Consider the following 14,984-nt stretch of genomic DNA (forward strand, 5'->3'; position numbering starts at 1 on the left):
ATGCCCAGCTGGGTGGCTGCAGCTGTAGGAGCATGGGGCTCCTGCCCGGCTGACTCAGTAGACGGCAGGGCTCCCACCTGTTCTGGCCCTCACTGGCTCCACGGAGCATGCAGCCCCACTGTGCCTCCACCACTGCAGCCAGTGTCTTCCCAGTGGCCACTCCATGGTTAGTATCCTATTTAAAGCTGTTGTTATCATCCCGCTAATACTATGTAAGTTTGTTACATCTTTGTAAAAATGTAGCCATTTCTAGATAATAAATTTCCAACAATATTTTTATTTACATTTTCTTCCTAAACTGTAGATTCACTGCTTGCCATTATTCTTCTTGCCCCCTCTCTTTACTTTCTCCAAGTAGCCTATGCTTATATCAGTAAAAATGATGGAGTAAACATCTTTAAAAATTACCTCCTTGGTAAAAGCAATAAGAATATTGGCAAAAATTATCAAAACCAACTTTTTTAGAACTCTAAAAATTAACCAAATGCTTGAGGCACTAAAGGGATAATTTATTTAAGAAAAACTTTAATTTTGTTATGAACAGCAAGATTTGTGGCATTTTAACTTGTCCTATTCTCAGCCTTCTCCCAGCTCCACAGTAGCCTTAAAAACCAACAGCTCATAATTACAGTGAAAATCTGCAGTGTGTCAACTCTTGAAAAAGTAAATGGAGATGGACCTCTTCAAAGACATAATGCAAAAAGTTGTTATTATTTGACCTCTCTGGTGGTTCTCTGGAAGACTCACTCACAAGGCTGTCTTTGTTTGATCTTACTCAGCCTACTCACTGGAAACAGCCTTTCCCCTAGGGCATTTGTTGAAAACAATCAGAGACAATTGCTGAACATGCTGGTTGTCCACAGTGATAGAAAACAGTTGGGGCAAATCATACGCTAACCTGTAAACTTAAAAGGAGAAGCTTGGAAATTAGATATCCATAGTTGGCTTTGAAAAGCTCTGCCATGTCACTGGGAATGTAGAAGGCCACATATATGCATAGTGCTATGTGTCTGCCCAGGGCCAACCTGAGAAGGCCCTAAGATTTACTACTGGCTAACATGAGGCTCTGTGCAAGTAGGTAATGAAAGCTATTGCAGAGTTGGTTAAGTGCCTGACTGAGTGGTGAAGGCATGCCCCATCACACACAGAATTCCTCAACAAAGACTGGAAGACTTATTGGTTTCAAGAATTTAAGGAAGTATTTGTCCAATCACTAGCTGACCCCTAAGATAACCAAGCAGAGTCTTCAGTGTTCACACATAATAAAGAGTACAGAATTTACAGAATTAGTTCAGAAAAGTCACCAAACAAACAGTGAAAACAAACAGCAACAACAAAATGTTTTGGGGGAGGGAGATATCTGATTTTCAGATTGGTCACATTATATTATTTAAAATCTAGTTTTCAACCAAAAATTATGAGACATATAAAGCAATAAGGGGGAATAGCCCATCCACAGGGGAGAAAAAGCAGTTTATAAAAAATGCCTTAAGGAAGTACAGATGTTCAGCTTACTGGAGAATCTCTTTAAATAATCCATTTTAAATATGTAAAAGAACTAAGGAATACTATGTTTTAAGAAGTAAAAGAAAACATGGAGACAGTGTCTCACCAAATATAAAATGTCAATAAGGATATAGAAATTATTTAAAAAAAAAACAGAAAGAGACAAAGAGAGACTTGGAGTTGACACGTACAATAACTAAAATACAAAATTTACTAGAGGGGTTGAAGAGCAGACTTGAGGAGGTAGAAAAGTCAGGTAATTTGAATGTAAAAAAATTGAAATTACCCAGTCTGAAAAACAGAAAGAAAAAAGAATGAAGAGGCCAGGTGTGGTGGCTACACCTGTAATCCCAGCACTTTGGGAGGCCAAGGCAGGCAGATCATCAGGTCAGGAGTTCAAGACCAGCCTGACCAACATGGTGAAACCCTGTCTCTACTAAAAATACAAAAAAATTAGCCAGGCATGGTGGCACGCACCTGTAATCCCAGCTCCTCAGGAGGCTGAGGCAGGAGAATCACTTGAATCTGGGAGGCAGAGGTTGCAGTGAGCCGGGAGTGCACCACTGTACTCTATCCTGGGCAACAGAGCCAGACTCCATCTCAAAAAAAAAAAAAAAGAATGAAGAAATATAAATAGAGCTGCAATGACTTCTAGCATAACATCATGCATGAAGCGTACACATAATAAACATCCCAGGAGAGGAGAGAAAAAAAGAGGGCAGAAAGAATATTTGAAGAAGGAATGAATAAAAACTATCCAAACTTTAAGAAAAACATAAATTTACACATTCATAAAGACTAATGAACTCCAAGTAGGATAATCTCAAAGAAAGCCACACCTAAACAGATTATAATTAACCCATTGTAAGCTAGAAAGACAGACCCTTGAAAGCAGCAAAATAGGAAAGCAATTCATCATACACAGGCATCCTCGACAAGATAGAGCTGATTTCTCATTAGAAACTATAGAAGCCAGGAGGCAGTGTGATGATATACTTAACGTGCTGAGAGAAAAACTATTAGTGAAGAACTGTATATCTTGTAAAACTGTCTTTCAAAAATGAAGGAGTAATTCAAATATTCCAAAATAAAAACTAAGATAACTTGCTGCTAGCAGACCTAGCCTAAAATAAATACTAAAGGAAGTCCTTCAGGCTCAAATGGAAGGGTATATATAGTAATTTGAATCCACATGAAGAAATAAAGAGGACTAGTAAGGAAAACACATAAATATAAAAGCTGGTATAAATTTTTTTTATGCAACTCTTTTTTCTTCTGTCTGATATAAAGCAATAATTGCTACATTTGTTGATAGTTACAAAATATACAAACATATAATTTGTAAGATAATAGTACCAAGGATAAGAGAGGAAATTGAGCTCTATAGAAGCAAAGTTTTTATTAATATATCCTATTGTAATTCAGTTGGTATTAATCCAAGCTAGACTGTCCTAAATTAAGATGTTAATTATAATCCCTGGGCTAAGAAAGTAGTTAAAAACCATATAGTAAAAGAAATAACAATGGAATTTAAAATGGCACACTTGAAAATGTCTAATACAAAAGAAGGCAGCAATGGAGGAATAGAAGAGCAAAAAAGCTCTAAGGCATACAAAAACATCAAAAAATGGAAAACATAAAGCCCACCTTATCAGTAATTATATTAAATACAAATGATTTTAACACTCCAAATAAAAGGTAGAGATTGGCAGAATGCAGTTTTAAAATAACATGATCCAACTATATGCTGGCTACAAGAGATACTTTAGATTAAAAAATATAAGTAGATTGGAGGTAAAAGGATGCCAAAGATACACTATACCAACTGTCACCAAAAGAGACTTGGAGTGGCTAGACTAATATCAGACAAAAGATACTTTAAGATAAAACTTTTTACTAGGGATAAAAAGGACATTTTACAATGTTAAAAGGATTGATTTATTGAGAAGATATAACAATTAAAACATATTCACCTAACAACAGAGCCCAAGAATACACAAAAGTTAAAATGACACAATTGAAGGGAGAAACAGGCAATTCACTGGTAATTGTTGGATGTTTCAGTCTTCTATTTTCAATATTGGATATAACTAGACAGAAGATTTACAAGGAAATAGAAAACTTGAACATTATGAACCAACCAGATGTAGCAGACATCTATAGCACACTCACCCCAACAACAAAATACACATTATTTTCAAGTGTGCATGGAACATTCTCTAGCATAGACTATACATTAAGCCATACAACAGTCTCAATAAATGTAAAAGGATTGAAATCACACAAAATGTGTACTCCAACTACAATGAAATGAAATTAGAAACTGATAATCCAGGGAAAATTGAAAAATTAAAATATGTGGAAATTTAACAACACATCCCTAAGTAATCAAGGGTTCCACCTGGTACGCATGGGATTGGTCAGTGCTAGTCGTGTTGATGATTGTCAGTGATGAGCCTGAAGGCTAGAGCCAGTGTTAGGCAGGGCCTAGGAAGTGCTGCTGTGTTCAATTTTCAAATATTTCTTAGATCTGTTTTTGTAAACAAACAAACAAACCTTTAATGGTGCCCCAAATAAGGTCTCAATCCCATTATAATCCAACCTCTGAATCTATTGGTCCATTACTCATTACTACCTAACTCAACTGCCCAGCCAGGCAGATCCCTCAAAGTCTCATAATGCAGAATGTGCCTTCGCATCCTCTGTGCCTTGTCCATGCTTTTCATTTTTTTAATTTTTTATTTTTTCATTTTGAGTGCCTGCTCTCATTTATCTCTGTTATCAAAACAATATGATATCATTTGCATGTAATGTTTTACAAACTATAAAATAATATATAAATATGAACTATATTTACTGGAATCCACACCCTGCAAGAACTAGTTTTTGTCCCCCTCCTTCCAGGAAAACTTGCTAAACCACTATAGCCCTCAGTGATTGACTTTTTATTTTCTATATTTTCTGCCTGCTTATCTTCCTTCAACCATTCTGAAGTTTGTGTTAATCATTTCTTGTTTTGTCACAGTATTTATTATAAACTGGTTTATTTTGCCTGTTTTTTAACTTCACATAAAAGCAGTCATAACATATTCATGCTTCTGTACTTTGTTCTTTCTTCTTTTCACCAGGGGTCTGTTAGTTAATTTCAGTAGGTATTATATACATGCTGCAAAAAAATCAAAACAATACAAAGCAATACACAATAAACTAAAAATCCCTGCTTCCTCCCCTATTGCTGCCACTCTATGGACCCCTCTATCTTCTCCCCATAGATAATCACTCATTAATTTATTTTGAATCTTTCCAATATGAGCAAATACAATTATATTTTTATGTTTCTCGAGTTTTGATTTTTAAAAATAAACATCTTGGCTGGGCGCAGTGGCTTATGCTTGTAATCCCAGCACTTTGAGAGGCTGAGGTGGGCAGATTATGAGGTCAGGAGTTTGAGACCAGCCTGGCCAACACAGTGAAACCCCATCTATACTAAAAATACAAAATTTAGCCGGGTGTGGTGGCGAGCACCTGTAATTCCAGCTACTCAGGAGGCTGAGGCAGGAGAATCACTTGAACCCGGGAAGCAGAGGTTGCAGTGAGCCTGGGTGACTCCAGCCTGGGAATGTAGGAGGTTGCACTCCAGCCTGGGTGACACAGCGAACTCTGTCTCAAAAAAACAAACAAACAACAACAACAAAAAAAAACAGAAAAAACACATCTTATCACATATAGATCCTTCCACATCCTTAACGCAAAGCATTTTCTCATTCTTTTTTATAACTACATAACATTCCATAATGTACATCTACTATAGTTTCTATACCAGTCCTCTATTAATGGACATGACTATTCTCTAACATTTTACTAATACAATGTGCAGATCATAACATATGTCATTTCTTATGTGTGCATGTATTTCTGTAGGATAAATCCCTGTGAGCGGGACTCCTGGGTCAAAGGTGAGATACATTTGTAATGTTGATAGACATTGCCAAATTATACTTCATAACGAATATACTATTTTGTACTCATACCAATGATATATGGGTGCCTCTTTCCCTTCAGCATCACTAAACTTAATTTTTGCTAATTTAATAACTGAAAAATGCATCTGATTGTAGTTTAATTTAAATTCTCTTATTATGAAAGAAGTTGTGTTTTTTTTCTTATGTTTATAATAATTTATTTGACTTTTCTGTGAACCGGTTTTTCTGTCCTTTGCACATTTTTCTCTTAGATTATTGACACTTTAAAAAATAAATTCCTAGCATATTAATTCTGAATAATTATTTTCCCCTCTGGTTTGCCATTTGTCTTCTGACTTTGCTTATGATGGTTTTGTCACAAAAAAGATTGTTTAATGTAATCAGTTTTGTCAGTTTTAAAACAGCTTCTGCATTTCGAATCAAAGTTAGAAAGGACTCTCCTAACATAATTTTATAAAGAAGTTCTCTTCTGTTCTCTTTTCTAGTACTTAATAATTTCATTTAAACCTTTGAGTTTATATTGCTTTATGGTATAATAAATACATCTGTGTCTTTTCTAAGTGGAGTTGCCTGATTGCCCAAACCAATATTGTATATAAGGTTCAGTGTCAATGCATATAACTGTAGTCAATTCATTTTAAATGTTGAATTCCAAAGTGTGAATATAAATAATGTCTTTATCTTCTCCACTGATAATGAGCATTTCGATTGCTTCCAGGGTTTTGCTATTATGAATAGATCTGTTGTAAACATACTTATACATGTCTTATTTTTTAAGTCTAAAGCACTTACTGTCTATCACTTATACCTCGCATTAATTGAATAACTGAATTGCTATTTAACTATTTCCTACCATTTACTCATTCTTTTTTTACTAGAATTTAATGAAAGGTCATCTTACATCTTTGGACTATGTGCCATATTGACTAGGAGAGGAATAAGCTCTCAGTGGGAAATGAATTGAATTGAGGTGAATTAACTTGAATAGAATTAGTAGCCTGCTGTGGGCAGAGAAAGGTAATATAAAATTAACTATTTCCTAATAATTCACCAAAACAAGAAAAAATGGGATGAAGTAAATTGTGCACATATTTTGACCATATTATTTTTTAAGATTACAGAGAGATTAAATCTTAACCAGTACCAAAGAAACCAATTAATTAATTCATCTGCCTTTGATACCTATAATTTCTCATGCGCATAGGAACACCGATGCAGTTTCTGTGACCTATCAAAAGCAGATGAAATATGGTGGAAAATTTATTGCACAATTTACTTTTCACCGATCCAAAAAGAACATGTTGTCCTTATTTGGCATATTTTTCACATCATTATTTTGACTAATCTATTTGTTCAAATGATAGGCGTTTTGAAGTTACTACATCCTCTTATGGTAGAAGCAAATGTTATGTCTTTCAGAATGTATTCCAGGCTAGGTTTTTATCCAGGGATTAAAAGCCTGAGTTTTAAGTGAACAAAATCTACATGTCTTTCAGAACTTACCCGGCTATCACAGCAAGTGCTATACTAAAATAGTCACCAATAGACTTTTACTATCCCTTTTTAGGGATGATTCAACTTATGAAAAATAAATGAGTAGCTTTTGTTCACACTGAGGCTTACCAGAGACTCATATTTATATTACAGTTAAGAGGCAATCTGACAATGACAACATTTCCATTAACCATAACATACTGAGCTCTCAGGAAATGGTATACCCAAGGGAAAGCAGTTTTAAAAATGAGATCTTGTGTAAATGTTTGAAATAAGAAAATGTATTAAATGATAATTTAATAGAAGAATTTTTTATTATTAAGTAAAATTACTTAGTAGTAATAACCCATTAAGACAACATATTGTGTTGTAATTTATACAGAATTTGTTTAAATTTGCATGGTGCTCTTGGTCCTTTGATCACAGAACATTTCCACTGCTATTTTGATTACTGTGTAACACTTTGAAAAGCCGTTACTGCTTATTCCTAAAAGGTATCATTCTAATCATTTTACCCAGGGAGCATGCTGCCATAGAGAATCATTCCACAAATACCACTCAGTACTCACTGTGTTTGCCCACAAGGAATTATTTGTTTTAAAAATGATGTGAAATTCTCCATTCTGAGACACATAGGAATTCCTAGCCAATTACCTCAATAAACTCCAATGCTATGATGCCTTACATTTCTATTTTACAATCCCATCTTTTATTCACATTTTCTTGGTTTGCTGAGGAAAAGAGTAAGCATATGTCTAACATTATTGTTAATACTTAACATTCACTCATGAGAAAAACAATCTATATCTTTCCTTTCTGCTTTTTACATCATTTCTAAATTTATTCAACAATTTAAAAGGGATTATTCTCCACTCTGGATTTCTGCTTAAAATAAATCTTACTGTAATTTGGTGGAATAGTATGGAGTTTTTTTCAATAAAAAAAAATGTTTCTAGAGTAGAAAATGAGTATTTTGTACCAGCATTTGCCTTAAGATTATAAAGGGGAGCAGCGGATAATGATACCTCATGACTCTTTCGTTTAATAAGAAGAGAAAACTCAGTTGATCACAGATCACTCCCAGGGTTTTTCAAACCTCAATTTGTAAAGACGAGGCCTCTTTTGTCTGGTTATGGAAGATGTGACCTGGAACTCTCTGTAGCTATGTTCCCCATGACATGGAAAAACTCTTCTAAGAGAATGAATCTGGAGTGCTGCAAGAAACAGAGAAAGAGAGTATTCTAATGGTGTTCAAATCTCTTTTTAGTGATCCTTAAAGGTAGTTCCAACCACCCTTCTCTCACTGTTACATAAAGCCAATAAAACCCCAACTGGCTTAAACTAGTTCAAATTATGTCCCTGTCATATGCAACTAGATAACAGCAAGACATTTAGGCATTATACCTAAAAGTGGGGTTTTACAAAGTAAAGACCATAAAATGTGGTCTGTTTGAGGTGGGAGACCATGAGGAGATAGCAATCCTTTGAAAATGATATCAAGGGAGTTGGTTAAATCTGTTTCCAGTTTTCTGTTAGGACATAGGCCATATACACAAAAGCTGTTACTTAAGAGGATTTCATAGCAAATGTCAAGGTATTGGAGGGTGTTGGTGTATTCTTGCCACCTTCAATAAATTACAGGAAAGAAACAAGCTAGGATCTTTTTTCTGATTTATCAGACAGTATAAAAAGTTCATTAGTATGGATCAGCAATTTTTTAAGAGAAACTCTGGCCGTGGCCAGAAATCCAAGTTAGCAAAAGTCAAAAAATCATGGGTCCTACTGAGGTACAAAAACGGAACATGTTGTCCTATATCAACCAGAGTGTATTAGCTTGGAGTAGTGTTTTTCAGGAGTCAGAGAAATGGGGGAGGTTTAATCTCCTATGATTCATCAAGTTACAGTCATGCATCTCTTAACAACAGGGATATTTTGAGAAATGTATTGTTAGGTGATTTCATCTTTGTGTGAACATCATAGAGTGTACTTACACAGACCCAAATGAAACAGTCACTGCACGCCTAGGCAATATGGCACAGCCTATTGTTCCTAGGCTACTAACCAGTACAGCATGTTACTGTACTGAATACTGTAGGCAATTGTGACACGATGGTATTTGTGTATCTAAACATATCTCAACATAGAAAAGGTACAGTAAAATACATATATATAAGATTTAAAATTGTATGTCTGTGTAGGGCACTTACTATGAATGGATCTTGCAGGACTGGAAGTTGCTCTGGGTGAGTGAGTGAGTGGTGAATGAAGATGAGGGCCTAGGACAATACTGCACACCACTGTAGATTTTATAAACACTGTACACTTAGGCTACAAAAAATTTAAAGTAGTTTTATTTCTTCAATAATAAATTAGCCTTGGCTTACTGTGACTTTTTTACTTCATAAATTTTGTAAACTTTTAAACATACTTTTTAACTCTTTTGTAATAGCACTTAGCTTAAAACACAAATACATTGTGCAGCTGTACAAAAATATTTTCTTTCTTATATCTTTATTCTATAAGCTTTTTGGATTTCTTCTTTTTTTTTTTTTTTTACTTTTTGACCCTTTTTAATTAAAAATTAAGATGCAAACACACACATTAGCCTAGGCATTCACAGGGTCAATTTCACCAATATCACCATCTTCCTTCTCCACATCTTGTACCACTGGAAGGTTTTCAGAGGCAATAACATGCATGGAGCTTCTATCTCCTATGATAGCAATGCCTTCTTCTGGAATACCTCCTGAAGCACCTGCCTGAGGTTGTTTTATGGTTAACTTTTTTCATAAGTAGGAGTACACACCAAAATAATAAATTGTTAGTATTATAAATACCTAAACCAGTAACATAGTTGTTTATTATCATTGTCAAGTATTAAATACTGTGCATAGTTATATGGCTATAATTTTATATAACTGGCCACACAATGGGTGTGTTTTGGCAGCATAACTACAAACACATGAATTATGTGTTGTACTATAACATTATAATGGCTACAGTGTCACTTGGCTGTACGAATTTTCAGTTCCATTACAGTCTTACAGGACCACCACCTTATGTGAAGTCATTGACTGAAACATCATTATTTGGTGCATGAATGTATCTTCTATGCACTTCCTGCCTAAATCCTCTAAAACTCTAATTTCAAAGCACAGAAAACTGGAATCAATCCCCGTACAAGATAAAACTTTCTATTATCTCTGGCTATCTAAGACAGTGACCTCAATTTAAACAGGCCTTTAAATTGAGGATAGAAGAAATAGACAGAGACTTAAACCTGTTGCTGAGAGATTTAAAACTAGGGTTACAGGCTAGAGATACAAATATTTTACTCGGTAAGTGTAGCAGATTGTGTCTTCTAAAGTTAGACACAAAAATATTTCCCATACCACATTCTTACAATGTAATACGGATACTCTAACTATTGCATAATATGGTCTATGTCCCCTGAATCCTGAATGGACCTTTATGACTGCCTCAACCAAGAGAGTTTAGTGAAAGCAATACCATAGGACTTATGAGGCTAGTTTAGAAAAAGGCCATATACTTCCAGCTTGCTCTCCTAGAATATGCAGTCCTGGAACCCAGCTATCAGACTGTGAGCAACTGGCCCATAAAGAAAAAACACATGCTGAGGCCATGTAGAGAGACTCTCACTGATAGTCCTAGTCAACAGCCAGTATCAACCGGATATATAAAGACAACTCTAGATGATTCTGGCCTCCAGCTAGATGACTGAGTCATCACCAGCCTTCAACACTTCCAGCTGAAGCCCCATACACCATGGAAAAAGACTCTTACTGTGCTCTGTTCTAATTCCTAGCCCATACAATTTCTAAGCCTACTAAAATGGCTCTGTTACGCCACTAACATTGGAATGGTTTGTCACAAAGCAATAAATACTACAACAGCTTTTGGGTACTAGTAGTGGAGTGCTGCCAAAAAGAAAATCTGAAACATGTGGCATTGGTTATAGGCAGAAGAGAGCAGAAACTCAAAGTGCCTTGCGATACCATTTGAAAGTTTATCAAGCTTGTCCAACCCACAGCCCGCAGGCCACATGCAGCCCAGGACAGCTTTGAATGCAGCCCAACACAAATTTGTAAACTTTCTTAAAACATTATGACTTTTTTTGCTTTTTTTTTTTTTAAGTTTTGTCTCATCAACTATCATTAGTGTTAGTGTGTTTTATGTGTGGGCCAAGACGATTCTTCTTCTTCCTATGTGGCCCAGGGAAGCCAAAAGATTGGTCACCCCTGCCTCTTAAATGATTTGTAAGAGACAATTAGCTAAAGCTAAAAGGCCTGAAGGAGGCTGTCAGTGAGGGCTTATCAGAAAGGTATGGTGAATGTTACTAGGAACTGGAGGAAGGGAAGCAATTGCTATGTATTGGCAGAAAGTTTGCCAAGATTGTTTTCGGCAATAACGTAGAAAATAGAAAATGTACCTAAAACTTGATGATTGCAGAATATTAAAAGGGCACCTATGATAAAATTTGAGACGAGAGAAGAACTAAAGAATGCACTATTAGACAAAAAAGACTGTCAATTCCTGGGTTCTAAAGTAAACCTGTGTCTCATACCCAGGATTTCCATATGGAAAATAATTTTTTTAAATTAAGAAATGACTTCTGGGCAAAGATCAAGTCCAGGATGGTGATTAAGAGTCTTTATGAAGACTTCAGAAATACATAACATAGTGACTGATATATAACCTTTCACAGAGACAGAAGGCCCCTTAGGTATCTTAGAGTGCACCACATAGATATTACACATTAAAAAGAAAAGATTTATAAGAATAATAAATGTGTTATCCAATGAAAGTTTCACAGTTTGAGCTCAAGATAGGGAAAGAATAATCTCAAAGAGATTTGTAGGTGTAGCTTTGACCTAATATAATGTATTATATGTTGATACATAAGAAACTCACAAGATTTTTTTAAGTAATTATAACAGCACAGACTCAACAGACAGAGTCAGTACATCTCCATCGAACAGGCAGTTCCTTTGAATTCCCAAGTTTGCAAACTAGAAGCTGGTTGAAAGAATGACTTAGGTGCAAACATGGAGTATTTTTGGTGGAAAAAGAAGATGATTGACTCGGATATCAGAATGAAGAGCCCAGAAGGTGAAAGCAAGATCCATGAAAAACAATCTTTAAAGAGCAAGAATAAGCCCTAGTCAAGAAAGTGACAACACATCCCTGGCTGGATTTCGGAACTGCTGTGGAACAGTGACTGTTATGTGCTTCCTGTTTTACCAGTATTTGAAGGGATTTTGTATAGCAGATATTCTAGGACTATCTCAATATATGCTGAGTGTGTGTGAAGAACAGACTTGTCCCTTTAGTTCAGAGCTTTTCAGATCAACAGGAATAGTACTCAAGCAGCTATACTAATTAACCACACCTAGACTTGATTCAGATGACAAGTACCAGACTAAGCTGTGGAGACTTGAAGATCTTAAAGGATGAAATCATTCTATTAGGCAGATGGAAAGAATGTGAGCTTTTGTGTCCACAGGGCAGATGGGAAAACATTATATTTCCCGAAAAAGATTGCAACTATACCTCCCATTCCACCTACTCTTCTTAAATAACAAATACTACATGACTTTGAAAGCCAGTTCATAAAAATTTCATGGACTCCACTTTACTCTTTTGGAACATTTTCTTTTGAAACCCAATCACCATTCATAAAGACACCAAAGCAACTCATAGAAGCCTAGCTGGAGAGGAACTGATGCCCCAGCTGACAGCCAGCACTAACTTGCCAATGAATTGTCCCATTTGGGCCATCTCAGCTGATGTTGTATTCAGCAGAGAAAAGATATCCTTACCTTTCCTGCCCAAACTGCAGATTTTTGAGCAAAATTAATGATTAGGGTTTTTTTTTTAATCAACTAAGTTTTGAGGTTTTGTTTTTTTTTTTTTAACACAACAACAGATGATCCATTTCTGTCATCATGTATAGCAGTGGTTCTCAACTGAGGATGAGTTTGCTCTCCAGAAGACATTTGGCAATGTCTGGAGGTATTTTTGGCTGTCATACCTGGAGTGGGATGCTAGTGGCCTTTCGTGAGTTGAGGCCCAGAATGCTATCATACATTCTACAATACACAGGACAGCTCCCTACAACAAAGATTATCTGATCCAAATTATCATTAGTATCATGGTTGAGGAATACTTATTTAAAAGTTCCCTTGAAATAAAAATGAAAGGCAAATGTTAAGTAAATCTCAAGCCTGGCAAAAGTAGCCTATATCTCATTGTATTATGGCATCCCCCAAATCCCAAATACCCAAAGGACAGGATAGGATAGGACAGTTGTTAGGATAGGACTACTCTCCAGAAGGAAAATTTCAAACAATGCCTCTCTGGAAGGTCATCACAGGGGACAATGGATAAGGAAGGGCATCTCAGTAGTAAGAATTCAGTGCATACAAAATGGAAGACCAAGAACCTAACTCCACCCTTAAGAAAGTTAGCTCTTATGTTCTCAGTTCTGCATGATATAATATTTGCTGTGAAACAGTGTGGAACAGAACAGATTGCTTTCGTTTTTTACCAAGAAGTTTTACTGTTGCTACCTTGCTTTTGTTTCCCCAAACAGAAGCAAATTTATTTGTAGTGGGTTAAATTCCCCCAAAATTCATATATGCCCAGAACTTCAGAATGTGACTTTATTTGCAAATGGGATCTTTGCAGATAGAATTAGTTAAGAGGTCATCTTGAACTAGGGTGGGCCCTAAATCCAATGACTAGCGTTTTTATAAGAGAAAGGAGAGGGAGATTCAGACACAGACAAACATACAGAGAAGATGGTCATGTGAAGAACAAGACAAAATTGGAGTATTGCAGCTACCCCAGTTGAGAACCACTGCTTTGCATGATGCCAGAAATGGATTGTCTGTTGTTGTATAACAAAATACGTCAAAACTTAGTAGATTTAAACAACCCAAGCTATTAATTTTGCTCGTAAATCTGCAGTTTAGGCGGGAAAGACGGCAAGGATACCTTGTCTCTGCTGCATAAAACATCAGCTGAAATGGCCCAGCTGGGGCACTTCCTCAGCAAGTTGGTGTGGGCTGTCAGCTGGGGCATCAGTTCCTCTCTAGCTAGGCTTCTAGACTGGGTTTCAAAAGAAAATGTCCAAGCAGGAAAGGCAAGCCAAGGAATGCCAAGGATTGCCAGCAAACACTAGAAGCTAGGAAGAGGCAAAGAGAATTCTTTCCTAGAACCCTCAGAGGGAGCATGGCCCTTCTGATACCTTGATTTCAGATTTCTAGCTTCCTGAGCCATGAGATAATAAATTTCTGTTATTTTAAGCCATCTAGTTTGTAGTAATTTGTTATGGCAGCCCTTGTAAACTGATACACCCACTTTACATTGTTTAAGTTGGCGGTTGGTTATGTTTATCATTTAGCTCATTTGAACAGAATCATGATAAACCACGTATAGACCTGATTGAGACTAATTTGTATCATCCAGATATCCTGGATTTAGAGTTAGATGCAATTGTTATATTTGAGCTGGGAAGAGTTAAATTTGTGTTTATACATGAAACAGATGTATTTTGGCAAAGCTGGGGGCGGGTATGAATGAAAAAAAGGCATGTTGGTGTATCAAGAACACAAGGAATAGATGTAACTGGGAATTATTATTCTTTTCTGTTTAGAACAGAGACCCCCCATTAGCTTTCTGGGATTCCTTATTCTGTGAAGTTTGGTGAGTACGCAAGAAACCTTGTCTATTTGCTCCATCTCAATCATAAGCCCCTCCTGTCCCCATTAGTAACCATTTTTCTTATTTTTTTAATGCCAATTACTTCCTGCATTTTTAAAGAATTTCATTATTCAAACATGTATCCCTGGACAGTATGGTTTAATTTTATCCTTGCCTATTTTGAAATAATTGATATCTTTTTAAGTCTCCTAATCTATAGGTACTCCTTTCATCCCTTTCTTTTCCTTACAATTTTATATTGAAGAACCAAGATCA

The 14,984-nt window shown here is 36.0% G+C and overlaps 1 protein-coding gene across 1 annotated transcript in view; it reads right to left on the bottom strand.

The window, feature by feature from the left end:
• Positions 1-14,984, bottom strand: part of TFEC (transcription factor EC) — a 273,116-nt gene that overhangs the window by 249,192 nt on the left and 8,940 nt on the right. Inside the window, exon 2 of the mRNA XM_054495507.1 lies at positions 8,009-8,197. The gene's annotated coding sequence lies outside the window, so the exon portion shown is untranslated. The remainder of the gene's footprint in view (positions 1-8,008; positions 8,198-14,984) is intronic.

The sequence above is a fragment of the Pongo pygmaeus genome, chromosome 6, assembly GCF_028885625.2.
Source record: "Pongo pygmaeus isolate AG05252 chromosome 6, NHGRI_mPonPyg2-v2.0_pri, whole genome shotgun sequence".
Taxonomy (NCBI): domain Eukaryota; kingdom Metazoa; phylum Chordata; class Mammalia; order Primates; family Hominidae; genus Pongo; species Pongo pygmaeus.